We start from the raw sequence: 22,737 nt of genomic DNA, 5'->3' as shown, positions 1-22,737 counted from the left end.
TCACTGGGCACACACTGGTTGAATCAACGTTGTTTCCACGTCATTTAAATGAATTTACGTTGAACCAACGTGAAATAGACATTGAATTGACATCTGTGCCCAGTGGGGTGCCTTCATCAGTTCCCAGACATAGGCTAATTTGCGCTGCCATAGTTTCCAAGGTGTTTGGATGTGTTATACCACCAGGTTTACTAGACGTGTATTCACAGAAAACCGAACAGGTTGTTGTGTGCATAAACCACTCCTCATAACCTCTCATGCTTCTCAGAACATCATGCAAAGCGCTAGAGAAGAGGATGTAAACACACATTAATGCCAATTTTTAATTGCGTCTAATTATGGTTCTGTGAGAATATGTGCGGTGCATTTGGAAATTATAACTGATTCAATTTAAATAACAAAATACTATTCATATCAAAAGGTGCATAGGTGTAGCGTAAGTAATTGCTTATTCATCTATCTACTGCATGTATGTGGGTCTTTTGGTTATGCACCTGCCTCACATGTAGCCTAGGCTACCTGACAGACAATGACAGGAAGGACAGGACACTGAGAATGTGGCCCGCTGGTGCTCAAAGTCTTTAAAATAAACATTATGTTCAGTTTTTACCATCCAATATATATATATAAAATCTGTAGATAAATTTGGGAGGGGCATTTTCACAGAGGGGGCTGGTACCCTGGCACTTGTAGACCTCTATCTGTGCATTGGCCTGCAAATAAGATGCTCTGAGGTCCTCTACAAGGACACCAGAGATAATGGACCAGAATCTCAGATATTCAGAGCTCTGACACATGTTTATGTAATGTCTGTATTACACTCTTATATTACACTCTTATATTACACTCTTATACACTCTGGATCGAACCAAAAAGAGTTATATTTCTTTCTTCATATATGGCACCCTAAAGGTTCTATATAGAACCCTTTTTTAGGGTTATGTGGTCAGAAACCCAGTGGATCTTCACCTGACCAACGTTGGTTTCATATAGAACCCTTGGGTTTCATATAGAGTTCTATATGGAACCAATTTCAGTTCTATATAGAACCTTAAAGAGTGTCATATATGAAGAAAGCACCCTTTTTTTGGTAGAACCATTTTTGGTTGTATCCAGAACCTTTGTTTCTAAGACTGTATGTCAAACCTAGACTAGTGTGGCCATGTATTGGTGGATCTGACTACACTACTTTGGTATAGTGGTCGACATCAGCAACATGTACATGTGTTACACAATGTTACAAGCTTATGTCAGATTAGTAACACAGCAGCACTTAGGCTCCTGGGAGGCCCTGTACAATAATATAATTATTTTGCACCACAGATCTATTTAGCCAGAATAGGTAGTCCTGCTAACAGATGTGTATGTGACCAATAACATTTGATTTGATTTTTATTTGTTTTCCACGGAGTCCTGGGATCCACAAAAACAACAGAAACATACCATTATTGACTAAAAAACACCTGATTACACCATAGCATTTTATCAGACGATGGTTTTCATGTGGGATCGGGGCCTGAAGATTCCTCATAATGCATGGTGCCTTTGACAAACTCGGCACCATGCCCCCCCCCCCCCGGGTGCACGTTCTGGTTTTTACCCAGCACTACACAGCTGATTCAAATAATCAAAGCTTGATGACGAGTTGGTTATTTGAATCAGCTGTGTAGTGCTAGGGCGAAACCCAAAACGTGCACTCAGTGGGGGTCCGAGGACCGAGTTTGGGAAACCCTGATCTAGACTTTAGACAGCACCTGACAAACATTTGATTTTGGAGTAAACTACCTCTTTAGTGGACAGTGTAAAGTACCTACTTTAAAGCCTGATGACCCAAAGTGCTCTTTTTATCATCAATACATAGGGCCTGTTTATAGTAGCCTAGTCTGCAGAGAACACTATCTATTTCCATTTTAGAGCCTTTCCATTTACAGCAGTTGGGGAATTTGCCTAAAGATCTTTATAGGTCATATATACCCTGTCCCATTAGGTACAGACTTTTTTTCTTCAGGCAATGTAGAGAGCTGTCCACGCTGGTTTCCTTGATCCTAAAGATGCTTTGTTTTGTCCGTCATCCATCATGATGTCGCCGCCCTTCACTTGTTGTGTGCTATATTTAGCTATGGTTCCCCTTCAGATAGTACATACAGGATCTGTCCCAAATGGCATACTATTCTGTTTATAGTGCACTATTTTTGACCCTATTCCCTATACTACAAATGTTCTGCACTACAATAGGGAATAGAGTGCCATTTAGGACACAGTCTTAGTGAAGACTTCATATAGGTTTCCTGAAGTACACTAGGGTTGGCACAGAGTAATAATAGTATCAGTTACGTCATCCTGTACATTTATTATCATGCAGTCCATTTGGACCTGCTGCTGGGGCTGAGGAAGATGTAGGTTTATTATCATGCAGTCCATCTGGACCTGCTGCTGGGGCTGAGGAAGATGTAGGTTTATTATCATGCAGTCCATCTGGACCTGCTGGGGCTGAGGAAGATGTAGGTTTATTATCATGAAGTCCATCTGGACCTGCTGCTGGGGCTGAGGAAGATGTAGGTTTATTATCATGCAGTCCATCTGGACCTGCTGCTGGGGCTGAGGAAGATGTAGGTTTATTATCATGCAGTCCATCTGGACCTGCTGGGGCTGAGGAAGATGTAGGTTTATTATCATGAAGTCCATCTGGACCTGCTGGGGCTGAGGAAGATGTAGGTTTATTATCATGCAGTCCATCTGGACCTGCTGCTGGGGCTGAGGAAGATGTAGGTTTATTATCATGCAGTCCATCTGGACCTGCTGGGGCTGAGGAAGATGTAGGTTTATTATCATGAAGTCCATCTGGACCTGCTGGGGCTGAGGAAGATGTAGGTTTATTATCATGCAGTCCATCTGGAACTGCTGGGGCTGAGGAAGATGTAGGTTTATTATCATGAAGTCCATCTGGACCTGCTGGGGCTGAGGAAGATGTAGGTTTATTATCATGCAGTCCATCTGGACCTGCTGCTGGGGCTGAGGAAGATGTAGGTTTATTATCATGCAGTCCATCTGGACCTGCTGGGGCTGAGGAAGATGTAGGTTTATTATCATGCAGTCCATCTGGACCTGCTGCTGGGGCTGAGGAAGATGTAGGTTTATTATCATGCAGTCCATCTGGACCTGCTGGGGCTGAGGAAGATGTAGGTTTATTATCATGAAGTCCATCTGGACCTGCTGGGGCTGAGGAAGATGTAGGTTTATTATCATGCAGTCCATCTGGACCTGCTGGGGCTGAGGAAGATGTAGGTTTATTATCATGCAGTCCATCTGGACCTGCTGCGGCTGAGGAAGATGTAGGTTTATTATCATGCAGTCCATCTGGACCTGCTGCTGGGGCTGAGGAAGATGTAGGTTTATTATCATGCAGTCCATCTGGACCTGCTGGGGCTGAGGAAGATGTAGGTTTATTATCATGCAGTCCATCTGGACCTGCTGGGGCTGAGGAAGATGTAGGTTTATTATCATGAAGTCCATCTGGACCTGCTGGGGCTGAGGAAGATGTAGGTTTATTATCATGCAGTCCATCTGGACCTGCTGGGGCTGAGGAAGATGTAGGTTTATTATCATGCAGTCCATCTGGACCTGCTGCGGCTGAGGAAGATGTAGGTTTATTATCATGCAGTCCATCTGGACCTGCTGCTGGGGCTGAGGAAGATGTAGGTTTATTATCATGCAGTCCATCTGGACCTGCTGGGGCTGAGGAAGATGTAGGTTTATTATCATGCAGTCCATCTGGACCTGCTGGGGCTGAGGAAGATGTAGGTTTATTATCATGAAGTCCATCTGGACCTGCTGGGGCTGAGGAAGATGTAGGTTTATTATCATGTAGTCTAAGGAATATGTCTATAGCATTAGCCAAATGGATTGATTGATGGGTTCTTGGAACAGGCTAGTCAGCAGTAGTCTGGAGCAGGGGCATGGTCTATATCTTAATTACTGAGTCCTATTGTAAATCCTATGGCTTTGACCCAAATGACTCCCTATTCCCATGGCCCATAAGGAATAGGATGTAATTTGGGAGTGTCGACTCTGTCAGTGCAAAATGTTTGTGAGGACATTTAATGATTTACTCCCTTTTACTGTGTTTTCAAAAGTACCTGAAAGGTCTTTATTTACATAGCAACCAACTGACGCCACTGCAAAGTCCATGGTTCATTGTTTTGTTTGCTGCCTGCCTGACAGCCATCATAGTGCAAGCCAGAAAAAATGTGTGCTTATTTCCTAGGCAAAACAATGTGTGTAGAGGCGTAATGCAATTACCACAACATGACTTCATCCCTTTGTTGTACATTCAGTTCAGGAAGGTCCTATGTCTGTAGTGTCAACCCTTGAACTCCTCTTCCTGTCTGTCAATCATTCTTCCTGTCTGTCAACTCCTGCTTTGATCTCTGAGGTGGAAAGCAGACACATGTTTATGTTAGTCCTCAGAGAGAGTGAATAGGGGGGAGAGAGAGATAGAAAGGGAGAAATGGAGAGAACAGAAAGGGAGAGATAACAGAGAGAGGGAGAGAGAGAGAACAGAAATAAATAACACACAGAGAGAGAGAGAGAAGGAAGGAAAGAAAGAAAGAGAGCGAGAGATAAAGCGAGAGTGTGGTCAAAGCCAAGAGAGAGTGAGAGAGAGAGGGTGGTCAAAACCAAGAGAGAGTGAGAGAGAGAGGGTGGTCAAAGCTAAGAGAGAGAGAGAAAGGGTGGTCAAAGCCGAGAGAGAGTTAGAGAGAGAGGGTGGTCAAAGCCGAGAGAGAGAGAGAGGGTGGGTGGTCAAAGCTAAGAGAGAGAGAGAGAAAGGGGGGGTCAAAGCCAAGAGAGAGAGAGAGAGAGAGAGGATGGTCAAAGCCGAGAGAGAGAGAGAGCGAGGGTGGGTGGGTGGTCAAAGCTAAGAGAGAGAGAGAGAGAGAGGGTGGTCAAAGCCAAGAGAGAGAGAGAGAGAGAGAGAGAGAGAGAGAGAGGGTGGTCAAAGCTAAGAGAGGGTGGTCAAAGCTAAGAGAGAGAGAGGGTGGTCAAAGCCGAGAGAGAGTGAGAGAGAGCGAGAGAGAGAGAGAGAGAGGGTGGTCAAAGCTGAGAGAGAGGGAGGGTGGTCAAAGCCAAGAGAGAGCGAGAGAGAACGAGAGAGAGAGAGAGAGGGTGGTCAAAGCTAAGAGAGAGAGAGAGAGAGAGAGAGAGAGAGAGAGAGAGAGAGAGAGAGAGAGAGAGAGAGAGAGAGAGAGAGGATGGTCAAAGCCGAGAGAGAGAGCGAGGGTGGGTGGGTGGTCAAAGCTAAGAGAGAGAGAGAGAGAGGGTGGTCAAAGCCGAGAGAGAGAGAGAGAGAGAGAGAGAGAGAGAGAGAGAGAGAGAGAGAGAGAGAGAGAGAGAGAGAGAGGGTGGTCAAAGCCGAGAGAGAGAGAGAGAGAGAGAGGGTGGGTGGGTGGGTGGTCAAAGCTAAGAAAGAGAGAGAGAGGGTGGTCAAAGCCAAGAGAGAGAGAGAGAGAGAGAGGGAGAGAGAGAGGGTGGTCAAAGCCAAGAAAGAGAGAGAGAGAGAGAGAGGGTGGTCAAAGCTAAGAGAGGGTGGTCAAAGCTAAGAGAGAGAGAGGGTGGTCAAAGCCAAGAAAGAGAGAGAGAGCGAGAGAGAGAGGGTGGTCAAAGCTAAGAGAGGGTGGTCAAAGCTAAGAGAGAGAGAGGGTGGTCAAAGCCGAGAGAGAGTGAGAGAGAGCGAGAGAGAGAGAGAGAGAGGGTGGTCAAAGCTGAGAGAGAGGGAGGGCGAGAGAGTGAGAGCGAGAGAGCGAGAGAGCGAGAGAGCGAGAGAGAGCGAGAGAGAGCGAGAGAGAGAGCGAGCGAGAGAGAGAGAGAGAGAGAGAGAGAGAGGTACAGAGAGAGAGAGCGAGAGGTACAGAGAGAGAGAGAGCGAGAGGTACAGAGGTACAGAGGTAGAGAGGTAGAGAGGTAGAGAGAGGTAGAGAGAGAGAGAGAGAGAGAGAGAGAGAGAGAGAGAGAGAGAGAGAGAGAGAGGTCAAAGCTGAGAGAGGGTGGTCAAAGCCGAGAGAGGGTGGTCAAAGCCGAGAGAGGGTGGTCAAAGCCGAGAGAGGGTGGTCAAAGCTGAGAGAGGGTGGTCAAAGCTGAGAGAGGGTGGTCAAAGCTGAGAGAGGGTGGTCAAAGCTGAGAGAGGGTGGTCAAAGCTGAGAGAGAGTGAGAGAGAGAGAGAGAGAGAGAGGGTGGTCAAAGCCGAGAGAGAGAGAGAGAGAGAGAGAGAGAGAGAGAGAGAGAGAGAGAGAGAGAGAGAGAGAGAGAGAGAGAGAGAGGGTGGTCAAAGCTAAGAGAGGGTGGTCAAAGCCGAGAGAGAGAGAGGGTGGTCAAAGCCGAGAGAGAGCGAGAGAGAGAGAGAGGGTGGTCAAAGCTAAGAGAGGGTGGTCAAAGCCGAGAGAGCGAGAGGGTGGTCAAAGCCGCGAGAGAGAGAGAGAGGGTGGTCAAAGCTGAGAGAGAGGGAGGGTGGTCAAAGCCAAGAGAGAGCGAGAGAGAACGAGAGAGAGAGAGAGAGGGTGGTCAAAGCTAAGAGAGAGAGAGAGAGGGTGGTCAAAGCTAAGAGAGAGAGAGAGAGAGAGAAAGAGAGAGAGAGAGAGAGAGAGAGAGAGAGAGAGAGAGAGAGAGGTTATAGAACCCATTGACATATTTTCCTCATATTACACACACCTACAAAGAATTTGAAAACAAATTCAATTTTGATAAACTCATGTATCTATTGGGTGAAACCCACTGTGTGCAATCACAGCAGCAAGATTTGTGACCTGTTGCCACGAAAAAAAGGCAACCAGTGAAGAACAAACACCATTGTAAATACAACCTATATTTATATTTATTTGTTTTCCCTTTTGTACGTAAAGTATTTGCACGTCACATAATATAACATTTAAAATCTCTTAATTATTTTGGAACTTTTGTGAGTGTAATGTTTACTGTTAATTTTTCATTGTTTATTTCACTTTTGTTTGTGGTCTATTTCACTTGCTTTGGCAATGTAAACATATGTTACCCATGCCAAGAAAGCCCCTTAAATTGAAAATGGAAATTGAAATCGAATTGTGGTCAAAGCCAAGAGAAAGAGATGGTGGTCAAAGCCGAGAGAAAGAGGGGGGTCAAAGCCAAGAGGGAGTGGCTGGTCACAGCCAAGAGAGGAAAAGGTGTGTTCAAAGCAGAGAGAGAGAGAGATGGTGGTCAAAACCAAGAGAGGCAGAGAGGGTGAGAGAGAGAGAGAGAGAGAGAGAGGGTGGTCAAAGCCGAGAGAGAGAGAAAGAGGGTTGTTAAAGCTAAGAGGGAAAGGATGGTAAAAGCTGAGAGAGAGAGGGTGAGAAAGAGAAACAAAGAGTGAGAGAGGGTTGTCAAAGCCAAGAGAGAGAAAAAGGTTGTGTAAAGCTGAGAGAGAGTTGTCAAAGCTGAGAGAGCGAGATGGTGGTCAAAGCCAAGAGAGTGAGAGAGGGTGGTCAAAGCCGAGAGAGAGAGAGGGTGGTCAAAGCCGAGAGAGTGAGAGAGGGTGGTCAAAGCCGAGAGAGTGAGAGAGGGTGGTCAAAGCCGAGAGAGTGAGAGAGGGTGGTCAAAGCCGAGAGAGTGAGAGAGGGTGGTCAAAGCCGAGAGAGAGAGAGGGTGGTCAAAGCCGAGAGAGTGAGAGAGGGTGGTCAAAGCCGAGAGAGTGAGAGAGGGTGGTCAAAGCCGAGAGCGTGAGAGATACAGTGGTCAAAGCCAAGAGGGAGTGAGAGAGGGTGGTCAAAACTGAGAGGGAGAGGGTGGTCAAAGCTGAGCAAGAGAGGGTGGTCAAAGCTGAGAGAGAGAGAGGGTGGTCATAGCCGAGAGCAAGAGGGTGAGAGAGAGGGTTGTCAAAACCAAGAGAGAGAGAGGGTGGTCAAAGCTGAGAGAGAGAGAGAGAGAGGGTCGACAACGTTGAGCGAGAGAGGGTGGTCAAAGCCGAGAGAGAGAGAGGGTCGACAAAGTTGAGCGAGAGAGGGTGGTCAAAACCAAGAGAGAGAGAGAGAGGGTGGTCAAAGCAGAGAGAGAGGGAGAGAGAGAGGGTTGTCAAAGTTGAGCGAGAGAGGATGGCAAAAGCCGAGAGAGAGTGAGAGAGGGTGAGAGAGAGAGACTTAGAGTGAGAGAGGTTGGTCAAAGCTAAGAGAGAGAGGGGGGTCAAAATTAAGTGAGAGAGAGAGAGGGTGGTCAAAGCTGAGAGAGCGAGGGTGGTCAAAGACGAGAGAGAGAGAGAGAGAGAAAGAGGGTGGTCAAAGCGAAGAGGGAGAGGCTGGTCATACCCGAGAGATGGAAAGGTTGTTCAAAGTGGAGCGAGAGAGAGAGGATGGTCAAAGCCAAGAGAAAGAGGATGAGGGTGTTCAAAGCCAAGAGAGAGAGAGAAAGAGAGAGAGAGAGGGTGGTCAAAGCCAAGAGAGAGAGAAAGAGAGAGAGAGAGAGAGGGTGGTCAAAGCCAAGCGAGAGAGAGAAAGAGAGAGAGAGAGAGAGAGAGAGAGAGAGAGAGAGAGAGAGAGAGAGAGAGAGAGAGAGAGAGAGAGAGAGAGGGTGGTCAAAGCCAAGAGAGAGAGAGAAAGAGAGAGAGAGAGAGAGGGTGGTCAAAGCCAAGAGAGAGATAGAAAGAGAGAGAGAAAGAGAGAGAGGGTGGTCAAAGCCAAGAGAGAGAGAGAAAGAGAGAAAGAGAGAGAGGGTGGTCAAAGCCAAGAGGGAAGGGATGGTCAAAGCCGAGAGAGAGAGAGCGATTGAGAGGGTGGTCAAAGCTGAGAGAGAGAGGGTGGTTAAAGCCAAAAGTGAGAGAGAGAGAGTTGTCAAAGCCGAGAGAGATGGTGGTCAAAGCTTTGAGAGAAAGCCTCTTAAACTCCTACCTCACCACCCTGCCTAGTCAGCAGCACCAGCTCTCCTACCTCACCACCCTGCCTGCAGCAGCACCAGCTCTCCTACCTCACCACCCTGCCTGGTACAGCAGCACCAGCTCTCCTACCTCACCACCCTGCCTGGTACAGCAGCACCAGCTCTCCTACCTCACCACCCTGCCTGGTACAGCAGCACCAGCTCTCCTACCTCACCACCCTGCCTGGTACAGCAGCACCAGCTCTCCTACCTCACCACCCTGCCTGGTACAGCAGCACCAGCTCTCCTACCTCACCACCCTGCCTGGTGCAGCAGCACCAGCTCTCCTACCTCACCACCCTGCCTGGTGCAGCAGCACCAGCTCTCCTACCTCACCACCCTGCCTCCTGCAGCAGCACCAGCTCTCCTACCTCACCACCCTGCCTGCAGCAGCACCAGCTCTCCTACCTCACCACCCTGCCTGGTGCAGCAGCACCAGCTCTCCTACCTCACCACCCTGTCTGGTACAGCAGCACCAGCTCTCCTACCTCACCACACTGCCTGGTGCAGCAGCACCAGCTCTCCTACCTCACCACCCTGCCTGGTACAGCAGCACCAGCTCTCCTACCTCACCACCCTGCCTGGTGCAGCAGCACCATCTCTCCTACCTCACCACCCTGCCTGCAGCAGCACCAGCTCTCCTACCTCACCACCCTGCCTGGTACAGCAGCACCAGCTCTCCTACCTCACCACCCTGCCTGGTACAGCAGCACCAGCTCTCCTACCTCACCACCCTGCCTGGTACAGCAGCACCATCTCTCCTACCTCACCACCCTGCCTGGTACAGCGGCACCAGCTCTCCTACCTCACCACCCTGCCTGGTACAGCAGCACCAGCTCTCCTACCTCACCACCCTGCCTGGTGCAGCAGCACCAGCTCTCCTACCTCACCACCCTGCCTGGTGCAGCACCAGCTCTCCTACCTCACCACCCTGCCTGGTACAGCACCACCAGCTCTCCTACCTCACCACCCTGCCTGGTGCAGCACCAGCTCTCCTACCTCACCACCCTGCCTTGTATAGCAGCACCAGCTCTCCTACCTCACCACCCTGCCTGGTACAGCAGCACCAGCTCTCCTACCTCACCACCCTGCCTGGTACAGCAGCACCAGCTCTCCTACCTCACCACCCTGCCTGGTACAGCACCAGCTCTCCTACCTCACCACCCTGCCTTGTATAGCAGCACCAGCTCTCCTACCTCACCACCCTGCCTCCTGCAGCAGCACCAGCTCTCCTACCTCACCACCCTGCCTTGTATAGCAGCACCAGCTCTCCTACCTCACCACCCTGCCTGGTGCAGCAGCACCAACACTGATGACCTAGTTATCCCAGGCAGGTAGGCACTCAGCATCCCTGAATGATTGGCCGCACTGAGGCAGGCAGAGCTGGCAGGTATCTATGGAGACAACAGAGAGAGAGTGAGGGGAGAGGGAAACAGAGAGAAAGAAAGAGTGGGGAAGGAAAGGGGGAGAAAGAGTGAGAGAAAGAGGGAGGGCTAAAGTGAGAGAGGGAGAGAGAGGGGTAGAGAGAGGGAGAGGGTTAGGGGGCCTGTCAGACCTGGGCCCTGTCAGACCTGGGCCCTGACAGACCTGGGCCCTGACAGACCTGGGCCCTGACAGACCTGGGCCCTGACAGACCTGGGCCCTGACAGACCTGGGCCCTGACAGACCTGGGCCCTGACAGTAAATCTCAGTGAGACAAAAGTATTGATGTTTCAAAAAAGGTTCAGTTGCCAGGACCACAAATACTAATTCCATCTAGACACCGTTGCCCTATATCAGTGGTTCCCAAACTTTTCCACATATAAAACACCATGGCTGAGGAAAGGCACTACTCCCAATATAAGTGAACCCCAAATCAATATAGTTCTCATCATATTTGCGCCTCTTCGATGGTCCAACGTCCCTGTCTGTTGTTCGGTGCTTTCCCGGGTAAGGGGGGAGTAGCTCTTCGGCTGCATCAGATTCACAACTGTCAGTGTCCATGCTAGCTGGGCTAACAACAAATGTAGAATTCCTGATGCTAGCATTGGATGTGCTCGTGGAAGCAGAACAACTTGTGTTGTCAACAGGTGCAGGTGTAGTACAGCTGGTGGTAGCAGTACAACCAGTTGAACTGGTATGTGTCTCTATGGACGCAGGCCTTACTTTTGTTTTTAACCATTTATCCATTTTCGATCAAACGGAATGAGCAGCAGCTACGTTTGGCTACATTTGGACCGTTAGTGGAATTCCCACAAGAGAGTAACGGTTAATGTGATTGGATGTTAATTATTTGACTAGGCTACCTGTATTTGACATTGTGTTGTTATTTCACTGAACACTAGATGGTTTCATTTTATTTTTGCCAGTGAAACGAGGCTACTCAGGTGAGAAAAGAACCTCACCCAAATGTATAGCCCCATTGGAAAATCTAGATGGACTGTTTGAAAATTCACAAAATGGGACAAACACGAAATTGATACTTTGAATGCAGAATTCTGCAAAAATATCCTTTGTGTACAACGTAAAACACCAAATAACGCATGCAGAGCAGAATTAGGCCGATACCCGCTAATTATCAAAATCCAGAAAAGAGACGTTAAGTTCTACAACCACCTAAAAGGAAGCGATTCCCAAACCTTCCATAAAAAAGCCATCACCTACAGAGAGATTAACCTGGATAAGAGTCCCCAAAGCAAGCTGGTCCTGTTCACAAACACAAACAGACCCCACAGAGCCCCAGCACAGCAACACAATTAGACCCAACTAAATCATGACAAAATAAAAAGATAGTTACTTGACACATTGTAAAGAATTAACAACAAAAAAACTGAGCATCTGGAATGCTATTTGGCCCTAAACAGAGAGTAGCAGTGGCAGAATACCTGACCACTGTGACTGACCCAAACTTAAGGAAAGCTTTGTACAGACTCAGTGAGTATAGCCTTGCTATTGAGAAAGCCCGCTGTAGGCAGACCTGGCTCTCAAGAGAAGACAGGCTATGGAAAGGGAAATGGGGGATACCTAGTCAGTTGTACAACTGAATGTATTCAACTGAAATGTGTCTTCCACATTTAACCCAGCCCCTCTGAATCAGAGAGGTGCGGGGGGTGCCAAGTGCGCACTGCCCACAAAATGAGGTGGAAAATGAGCTGCACTTCCTAACCTCCTGCCAAATGTATGACCATATTCGAGACACATATTTCCCTCAGATTACACATGTCCACAAAGAATTAGAAAACAAACCCAATTTTGATAAACTCCAACAGCTATTGGGTGAAATACCACAGTGTACCATCACAGCAGCAAGATTTATGACCTGTTGCCACAAGAAAAGGGCAACCAGTGAAGAACAAACACCATTGTAAATACAACCCATATATATGTTTATTTATTTTCCCTTTTGTACTTTAACTATTTGCAGATAATATTACATGTATAATGTCTTTATTATTTTGTAACTTTTGTGAGTGTGATGTTTCCTGTTAATTTGTATTGTTTATTTAACTTTTGTTTATTATCTAGTTCACTTGCTTTTGCAATGTTAACATATGTTTCCCATGCCAATAAAGCCCTTAAATTGAAAATAATTTGAATTGAGAGGGAGGGAGGGGCAGAGACAGGGAGCGAGAGGGGTAGAGGGAGGGGGGAGAGAGAGAGGGGTGCGTTTGGAGACTAAGGAAGAGAACGAGGAAGAGAACCACCCGACAGATAAGAGAGCACACAACAACTACAGAGGAGAAAGTTAACTGGCCAATGAATTATAAATGCTATCTGTAAACTCTAATGGACTAGCACTGCAGCAGCTCATAGAGGCTGGGGATGTTAGACATGGGCTATCTCTGTATGCTGATCTCACAGCAGGGACTCAGACAGGAGAGAGAGAGATGGAAGTTGGTCTGGAGGAGAGTTAGTACTACACTACTGTACGGTCCTAATGTGTACTGCTGCAATCCATTATCTTGTCTCTCTCAAAAGACTTGCAAGCAGATACAGCGGCTCTGAGAAGAGATTAACGTTATCCCTCACCACCATTATCCTTCACCACAATTATCCCTCACCACCATTATCCTTCACCACCATTATCCTCACCACCATTATCCTCACCACCATTATCATTCACCACCATTATCCATCACAACCATTATCCCTCACCACCCTTATCCTTCACCACCATTATCCCTCACCACCATTATCCCTCACCACCCTTATCCTTCACCACCATTATCCCTCACCACCATTATCCCTCACCACCATTATCCTTCACCAGATAGTGTGAGCTCATGAATGACATCCATGAGTCTTGACTAGAGCTTTCAGAATGATTTGGCCCAACCTGAAGTGGCTGTAAGGTCTAATTCATGTCTGTCTGTCTGTCTGTCTGTCTGTCTGTCTGTCTGTCTGTCTGTCTGTCTGTCTGTCTGTCTGTCTGTCTGTCTGTCTGTCTGTCTGTCTGTCTGTCTGTCTGTCTGTCTGTCTGTCTGTCTGTCTGTATTGTATTTCAGCCACTGAAAAAAATATCTCATCAATGTCATTCAAGTGAAATGATATGACAAATTCTTAAATGCTTTTACACGCTACATTTGTTTTGATTTAATGCATCTTTTTTGAAAATAATTTAAATAGAAACAGTTGAAATATAGAAATCTTGAATTAGGCCTATTTCAGAATATATTCAACAAGTCAGAAGAGAACACCTGCAAGCACTACGTTAACTTTTATTCACCAAAGGGGATTTCTACATTCCTGGATGATCCAATTGTATGAATATCCAAATACATGAGGATTTTAATTGCCATCTTATTCAAATAGAGACGACTGTGGAATATTACTGTTCAGTGTGTGATTAATTGAATTGTTACTTCAGCCCGAGGCTGTATTTGATGTTTAACTATCATGCTTTAGCAACCATATTTTTTTATGATTTAGCAAAAAAATGAATTGCTTGATAACAGTTGGGCCCATATGGTACCTGAGCCTTAGTTGCCATTACAAGGATGAGGGAACTTGCTGTAGTCTGTATTGATGCTGTTTGTTACTGAAATGAATATGCTTTATGATGCAGCATGATAAACACACACAGAGACAGCTTTATGGCTGATTTATAACACAACCAGTAAACATGGCGTTGCAGTAGCTCTTCTAGTGGCTCACACCTGTCCTGGTCCATGCAGGGCCTCTCTAGGACTTTATTGTTTTGTATTTATTTCACCTTTATTTAATTAACCAGGTAGGCCAGTTGAGAACAAGTTCTCATTTACAACTACGACCTGGCCAAGATAAAGCAAAGCATTGTGACAAAAACAACAACACAGAGTTACACATAAACAAACGTACAGTCAATAACACAATAGAAAAGAAAATAGAAAGATCTATGTAGTGCAAATGTAGAAGAGTAGGGAGGTAGGCAATAAATAGGTCATAGAGGCAAAAATAATTACAATTTAGCATTAATACTGGAGTGATAGATGTGCAGATGATGATGTGCAAGTAGAGATACTGGGGTGCAAAGAGCAAGAGGGTAAGTAATAATATGGGGATGAGGTAGTCCGATGTGATGTTTACAGATTGGCTGTGTACAGGTACAGTGAACGGTAAGCTGCTCTGACAGCTGATGCTTAAAGTTAGAGAGGGAAATATACGACTCCAGCTTCAGAGATTTTTGCAATTTGTTCCAGTCATTGGCAGCAGAGAACTGGAAGGAAAGGCGGCCAAAGGAAGTGTTGGCTTTGGGGATGACCAGTGATATATACCTGCTGGAGCGCGTGCTACAGGTGGATGTTGCTATGGTGACCAGTGAGCTGAGATAAGGCGGGGCTTTACCTAGCAAAGACTTATAGATGACCTGGAGCCAGTGGGTTTGGCGACGGATATGTAGTGAGGGCCAGCCAACGAGAGCATAGAGGTCGCAGTGGTGGGTAGTATATGGGTCTTTGGTGATAAAACGGATGGCACTGTGATAGACTACATCCAGTTTGCTGAGTAGAGTGTTGGAGGCTATTTTGTAAATGACATCGCCGAAGTCAAGGATTGGTAGGATAGTCAGTTCTACGAGGGTATATTTGGCGGCATGAGTGAAAGAGGCTTTGTTGCGAAATAGGAAGCCGATTCTGGATTTGATTTTGGATTGGAGATGCTTAATTTGAGTCGGGAATGAGTGTTTACAGTCTAACCAGACACCTAGGTATTTGTAGTTGTCCACATATTCTAGGTCAGAACCGTCCAGAGTAGTGATGCTAGTCGGGCAGGCGGGTGCGGGCAGCAATCGTTTGAAGAGCATGCACTTAGTTTTACTAGCATTTAAAAGCAGTTGTAGGCCACGGAAGGAGTGTTGTATGACGTTGAAGCTCGTTTGGAGGTTGGTTAGCGCAGTGTCCATAGAAGGGCCAGATGTATACAGAATGGTGTCGTCTGCATAGAGGTGGATCAGAGAATCACCAGCAGCAAGAGCGACATCATTGATATATACAGGACTAAACGTTGGACTATCTCAAGCCTGACACACACTAACCTGGTCCATTCAGGGCCTCTCTAGGACTAGACGTTGGACTATCTCAAGCCTGACACACACTAACCTGGTCCATTCAGGGCCTCTCTAGGACTAGACGTTGGGCTATCTCAAGCCTGACACACACTAACCTGGTCCATTCAGGGCCTCTCTAGGACTAGACGTTGGACTATCTCAAGCCTGACACACACTAACCTGGTCCATTCAGGGCCTCTCTAGGACTAGACGTTGGGCTATCTCAAGCCTGACACACACTAACCTGGTCCATTCAGGGCCTCTCTAGGACTAAACGTTGGGCTATCTCAAGCCTGACACACACTAACCTGGTCCATTCAGGGCCTCTCTAGGACTAGACGTTGGACTATCTCAAGCCTGACACACACTAACCTGGTCCATTCAGGGCCTCTCTAGGACTAGACGTTGGACTATCTCAAGCCTGACACACACTAACCTGGTCCATTCAGGGCCTCTCTATGACTAGACGTTGGGCTATCTCAAGCCTGACACACACTAACCTGGTCCATTCAGGGCCTCTCTAGGACTAGACGTTGGACTATCTCAAGCCTGACACACACTAACCTGGTCCATTCAGGGCCTCTCTAGGACTAGACGTTGGACTATCTCAAGCCTGACACACACTAACCTGGTCCATTCAGGGCCTCTCTAGGACTAGACGTTGGGCTATCTCAAGCCTGACACACACTAACCTGGTCCATTCAGGGCCTCTCTAGGACTAGACGTTGGGCTATCTCAAGCCTGACACCCACTAACCTGGTCCATTCAGGGCCTCTCTAGGACTAGACGTTGGGCTATCTCAAGCCTGACACACACTAACCTGGTCCATTCAGGGCCTCTCTAGGACTAGACGTTGGGCTGTCCCAAGCCTGACACACACTAACCTGGTCCATTCAGGGCCTCTCTAGGACTAGACGTTGGGCTATCTCAAGCCTGACACACACTAACCTGGTCCATTCAGGGCCTCTCTAGGACTAGACGTTGGGCTATCTCAAGCCTGACACACACAAGCCTGGTACCATACTGTGCTGCAGCTCTTCCATTGTTATCATGCATGAAGAGTTGCCTATAAGCTATAGCGCATACAGTATGGGACAGAGCTAGCCAGTTCCAATTCAGTTCCATCTGTAGTTTCACTGGCCTAGTTTAGACACACAGCCTGGTAGTGGTTGTAGTAGTAGTGGTAGTGGTGGTGGTTGTGGTATTAGTGGTAGTAGTAGTGGTAGTAGTGGTAATGGTTGTGGTGGTAATGGTAATGGTAGTAGTAGTAGGAGTGATGGTTGTAGTGGTAGTGGTAGTGATAGTAGTAGTGATTGTAGTGGTGTGGTAGTGATAGTAGTAGTGATTGTAGTGGTGTGGTAGTGATAGTAGTAGTGGTGGTAGTGGTTGTAGTAGTGGTGGTAGTGGTAGTGCTGGTAGTGGTGGTGGTTGTAGTAGTGGTAGTGGTGGTGGTGGAGGTTTTAGTGGTGGTAGTAGTAGTGGTGGTATTGGTGGTAGTAGTGGTTGAAGTGGTAGTGATGTTGATAGTAGTAGTGGTGGTAATGGTTGTAGTGGTAATGGTAGTGATAGTAGTAGTGGTGGTAGTGGTTGTAGTAGAGGTAGTAGTGGTAGTGGTTGTAGTAGTGGTAGTAGTGGTAGTGGTGGTAGTAGTAGTAGTGGTAGTAGTGGTTGTAGTAGTGGTAGTAGTAGTGGTAGTAGTGGGTGTGCTGGTAGTAGTGGTAGTGGTGGTGGTGGTAGTAGTGGTAGTAGTGGTAGTGGTAGTAGTAGTGGTAGTAGTGGTAGTAGTGGTAGTGGTAGTGGTAGTGGTAGTAGTGGTAGTAGTGGTAGTGGTAGTAGTAGTGGTAGTAGTGGTAGTAGTAGTGGTAGTTGTAGTGGTAGTGCTGATAGTAGTGGTAGTAGTGGTAGTTGTAGTGGTAGTAGTGGTAGTTGTAGTGGTAGTAGTAGTGGTAGTACTGGTAGTAGTAGTGGTACTACTGGTAGTAGTAGTGATGGTAGTATTGGTGGTAGTGGTGGTATTAGTGGTAGTAGTAGCAGTAGTAGTGGTAGTAGTAGTAGTAGTAGTGGTGGTAGTAGTAGTGGTGGTAGTGGTAGTAGTAGTGGTGGTAGTGGTAGTAGTAGTGGTTGTAGTGGTGGTAGTAGTGGTGGTAGTAGTGGTAGTGGTAGTGATAGTAGTGATGGTAGTAGTGGTAGTAGTAGTGGTGGTAGTGATGGTAGTAATGGTAGTAGTAGTGATGGTAGTGGTGGTAGTGGTAGTAGTGGTGGTAGTGGTAGTAGTAGTGGTAGTTGTAGTGGTAGTACTAGTGGTAGTGATGGTAGTAGTGGTAGTGGTAGTGGTGGTAGTAGTGATGGTAGTAGTGGCACTAGGAGTGGTGGTAGTAGTGGTAGTAGTGGTAGTAGTAGTGGTAGTAGTAGCAGTAGTAGTGGTAGTAGTAGTGGTAGTAGTGGTGGTAGTAGTAGTGGTAGTAGTAGTGGTAGTAGTAGTGGTGGTGGTAGTAGTAGTGGTAGTAGTGGTGGTAGTAGTAGTGGTAGTAGTAGTGGTAGTAGTAGTGGTGGTAGTAGTGGTGGTAGTAGTAGTGGTAGTAGTAGTGGTAGTAGTAGTGGTGGTGGTAGTAGTAGTGGTAGTAGTAGTGGTAGTAGTGGTAGTAGTGGTGGTAGTAGGTGTGGTAGTAGTGGTGGTAGTGGTAGTAGTAGTGGTAGTTGTAGTGGTAGTACTAGTGGTAGTGATGGTAGTAGTGGTAGTGGTAGTGGTGGTAGTAGTGATGGTAGTAGTGGCACTAGGAGTGGTGGTAGTAGTGGTCGTAGTGGTAGTATTAGTGGTAGTAGTAGCAGTAGTAGTGGTAGTAGTAGTGGTAGTAGTGGTGGTAGTTGTAGTGGTAGTAGTAGTGGTACTACTGGTAGTAGTAGTGATGGTAGTAGTGGTGGTAGTGGTGGTATTAGTGGTAGTAGTAGCAGTAGTAGTGGTAGTAGTAGTAGTAGTAGTGGTGGTAGTAGTAGTGGTAGTAGTAGTGGTAGTAGTGGTAGTAGTAGTGGTTGTAGTGGTGGTAGTAGTGGTAGTAGTAGTGGTAGTAGTAGTGGTAGTAGTAGTGGTGGTAGTGATGGTAGTAGTAGTGGTAGTAGTGGTGGTGGTAGTAGTGGTTGTAGTGGTGGTAGTAGTGGTAGTAGTAGTGGTAGTAGTAGTGGTAGTAGTAGTGGTGGTAGTGATGGTAGTAGTAGTGGTAGTAGTGGTGGTGGTAGTAGTGGTAGTAGTGGTGGTAGTAGTAGTGGTGGTGGTAGTAGTAGTGGTAGTAGTGGTGGTAGTAGTAGTGGTAGTAATAGTGGTAGTAGTAGTGGTGGTGGTAGTAGTAGTGGTAGTAGTAGTGGTAGTAGTGGTAGTAGTGGTGGTAGTAGTAGTGGTAGTAGTAGTGGTAGTAGTAGTGGTGGTGGTAGTAGTAGTGGTAGTAGTGGTGGTAGTAGTAGTGGTAGTAGTAGTGGTGGTGGTAGTAGTAGTGGTAGTAGTGGTGGTAGTAGTAGTGGTGGTGGTAGTAGTAGTGGTAGTAGTGGTGGTAGTAGTAGTGGTAGTAGTAGTGGTAGTAGTAGTGGTGGTGGTAGTAGTAGTGGTAATAGTGGTGGTAGTAGTAGTGGTAGTAGTAGTGGTAGTAGTAGTGGTGGTGGTAGTAGTAGTGGTAGTAGTAGTGGTAGTAGTAGTGGTAGTAGTGGTAGTAGTGGTGGTAGTAGTAGTGGTAGTAGTAGTGGTAGTAGTAGTGGTGGTGGTAGTAGTAGTGGTAGTAGTGGTGGTAGTAGTAGTGGTAGTAGTAGTGGTAGTAGTAGTGGTGGTGGTAGTAGTAGTGGTAGTAGTAGTGGTAGTAGTGGTAGTAGTGGTGGTAGTAGGTGTGGTAGTAGTGGTGGTAGTGGTAGTAGTAGTGGTAGTTGTAGTGGTAGTACTAGTGGTAGTGATGGTAGTAGTGGTAGTGGTAGTGGTGGTAGTAGTGATGGTAGTAGTGGCACTAGGAGTGGTGGTAGTAGTGGTAGTAGTGGTAGTAGTAGTGGTAGTAGTAGCAGTAGTAGTGGTAGTAGTAGTGGTAGTAGTGGTGGTAGTTGTAGTGGTAGTAGTAGTGGTACTACTGGTAGTAGTAGTGATGGTAGTAGTGGTGGTAGTGGTGGTATTAGTGGTAGTAGTAGCAGTAGTAGTGGTAGTAGTAGTAGTAGTAGTGGTGGTAGTAGTAGTAGTGGTAGTAGTGGTAGTAGTAGTGGTTGTAGTGGTGGTAGTAGTGGTAGTAGTAGTGGTAGTAGTAGTGGTAGTAGTAGTGGTGGTAGTGATGGTAGTAGTAGTGGTAGTAGTGGTGGTGGTAGTAGTGGTAGTAGTGGTGGTAGTAGTAGTGGTTGTAGTGGTGGTAGTGGTCGGGAATAGAGGCTCAAACAGCCCATGAATTATCGAGAGTCTTCTGCTCTGACTCATTCCTTCCTGAGAACCGACCATGCTGGATGGAGACTGGATTAAGCATACAGGACATGGAGAGAAAAATAGATATACAGATATCCCAGCAGCCAATGTTTGGGGGGAAAATTACAATGGTTGTTCAATTCCCAGACAGAGAGCGGGAGAGGCAGAGAGGGAGAGGCAGAGAGGGAGAGGCAGAGAGGGAGAGGCAGAGAGGAAGAGAGGGAGAGGGGGAGAGGCAGAGAGGGTGAGGCAGAGAGGGAGAGGCAGAGAGGCAGAGAGGGAGAGAGAGAGAGAGGGAGAGAAGGAGAGAGAGAGAGAGAGAGAGAGAGCAAGAGAGAGAGACTACTATCACGACAGAGTGGAGGTGTTAATGAGACAAGTAAAAGGCTTTCAAGCCTCAGAATAGGGCCCGATTCTCTGTTCTGAATCAATGATAGCACTGAACGAGCAGGGAACAGGGAGAGCCTGGAGTCATACTGGAAGAGGAGTGTTTAAAAATTAAGTGAAGTCGACTGTGCTAATGAAGCAAAACAAACCAGGTGTGAAGTTAATTACTGGAGACAGAGCTAGTCTGGAGAGAGAGAGAGAGAGAGAGAGAGAGAGAGAGAGAGAGAGAGAGAGAGAGAGAGAGAGAGAGAGAGAGAGAGAGAGAGAGAGAGAGAGAGAGAGAGAGAGAGAGAGAGAGAGAGAGAGAGAGAGAGAGAGAGAGAGAGAGAGAGAGAGAGAGAGAGAGAGAGAGAGAGAGAGAGAGAGAGAGAGAGAGAGAGAGAGAGAGAGAGAGAGAGAGAGAGAAATTAGCAGTCATAGTCTTTCTCCTGTTGTAACTGTAACTGTGCATGTGTGTGTGGGTGTATGCATGGATGTGTATGTGCGTGTGTGTGTGAGTATGTGCGTGCATGCTTTCGTGTGTGTGTTGTGTCCCTGTTTGCTGTTACAGATCTGTGGGCAGTAAAAATGCTCTCACACCAACTGAGACCAGCCTTGACAGAGATGGCCTGCGTGCGTGTGTTCGTTTATTGATCATCATCATCACCATCATCAGTTTGGTCATCTTCATCATTAAGTGAAAATATCAATATGTTCACATCCACACTACAGAATGTAAACTGTAGGCCTGTATCTCTTTCTATTTCTCTCCATCTCTCTGTTCATGTGTTCCCTCCCTCCCTCCCTCCCTCCCTCCCTCCCTCCCTCCCTCCCTCCCTCCCTCCCTCACGCACTCCCTCCCTCACGCACTCCCTCTGCTCTCTCCCTCCCGCCGCTCTCTCCCTTCCTCTGCTCTCTCCCTCTCTCTGCTCTCTCTCTCCCTGCCTCCTCTCCCTCCCCCTCTCTCTCTCTCCCTCCCTCCCTCTGCTCTCTCTCTCCCTCCTCTCTCTCTCCCTCCATCCTCTCTTTCCTCTCTCTCCCTCCCTCTCCCTCCCTCCTCTCTCTCCCTGCCTCCTCTCTCTCTCTCCTTCCCTCCCTTTGCTCTCTCCCTCCCTCTGCTCGTTCCCTCCCTCCTTTCACTCTCTCCCTCCCTCCTTTCACTCTCTCCCTCTCTCCCTCCCTCCCTCCCTCCCTCCCTCCCTCCCTCCCTCCCTCCCTCCCTCCCTCCCTCCCTCCCTCCCTCCCTCCATTTGCTCTCTCCCTCCCTCTGCTCTCTCTCTCCCTGCCTCCTCTCTCCCTCCCTCCCTCCCTCCCTCCCTCCCTCCCTCCCTCCCTCCCTCCCTCCCTCCCTCCCTCCCTCCCTCCCTCCCTCCCTCCCTCCCTCCCTCCCTCCCTCCCTCCCTCCCTCCCTCTCCTTTCTCTCTCCCTCCCTCCATTTGCTCTCTCCCTCCCTCTGCTCGCTCCCTCCCTCCCCTCTCTCTCTCCCTCCCTCCATCCCTTTGCTCTCTCCTTCCCTCCCTCTGCACTCTCTCTCCCTCCCTCCCTCCTCTCTCTCTCCCTCCTCTCTCTCCCTGCCTCCTCTCTCTCTCTCTCTCTCTCTCTCTCTCCCTCCCCCTCCCTCCCAGCTCTCTCTCTCCCCCTCCCTCTGCTCCCTGCCTCCATCCTCTCTCTCTCCCTCCCTCCTCTCTTTCCTCTCTCTCTCCCTGTGCTCGCTCCCTCCCTCCTTTCTCTCCCTCTCTCCGCTCTCTCCCTCCCTCCCGCCGCTCTCTCCTATCCTCTGCTCTCTCCCTTCCTCTGCTCTCTCCCTCCCTCTGCTCTCTCTTGCTCCCTGCCTCCCCTCCCTCTCTCTCTCCCTCTGTTTGTTCTCCCCCTCTCTCCTCTCTCGCCCCCTCCCTCCTCTCTCCCTCTCTCTCCGTCTCTCTCTCTCCCTCCCTCCCTCTGCTCTCTACCTCCCTCTGCTCTCTTCCTCCCTCCTCTATCACCCTCCCCCTCTCTCTCCCTCCCTCCCTCTGCTCTCTCCCTCACCTCTGCTCACTCCCTCCCTCTGCTCTCTCCCTTCTTCTGCTCTCTACTTCCCTTTTATTTCTCCCTCCCTTCTCTCTCCCTCCCTCCTCTCTCTCCCTCCCATCTCTCCTCTCTCCCCTCCCTCCCTCCCTCCCTCCCTCCCTCCCTCCCTCCCTCCCTCCCTCCCTCCCTCCCTCCTCTCCATCCCTCCTCTCTCTCAAACCCTCTGCTCTCTCCCTCCCTCCTCTCTCTCCCTGCCTCCTCTCTCGCTCCCTCCCTCCCTCCCTCTGTTCCCTCCCTTCTCTCTCTACCCCCCTTCCTCTCTCTCCCTCTCTCCGCTCTCTCCCTCCCTCCCGCCGCTCTCTCCTATCCTCTGCTCTCTCCCTTCCTCTGCTCTCTCCCTCTCTCCCTCTCTCCCTCCCTCTGCTCTCTCTTGCTCTCTTGCTCTCTCTCTCTCTCTCTCTCTCTCTCTCTCTCTCTCTCTCTCTCTCTCTCTCTCTCTCTCTCACTCTCTCTCTCTCTCTCTCACTCTCTC

The 22,737-nt window shown here is 48.2% G+C and overlaps 1 protein-coding gene across 3 annotated transcripts in view; it reads left to right on the top strand.

The window, feature by feature from the left end:
• The window catches only part of LOC120063278 (ATP-binding cassette sub-family A member 2-like), a 165,949-nt gene that overhangs the window by 649 nt on the left and 142,563 nt on the right, over nt 1–22,737 (top strand). The window lies entirely within an intron of this gene.

Source organism: Salvelinus namaycush, chromosome 18 (genome assembly GCF_016432855.1).
Source record: "Salvelinus namaycush isolate Seneca chromosome 18, SaNama_1.0, whole genome shotgun sequence".
Taxonomy (NCBI): domain Eukaryota; kingdom Metazoa; phylum Chordata; class Actinopteri; order Salmoniformes; family Salmonidae; genus Salvelinus; species Salvelinus namaycush.
This window is presented reverse-complemented; position numbering and strand designations above follow the sequence as displayed.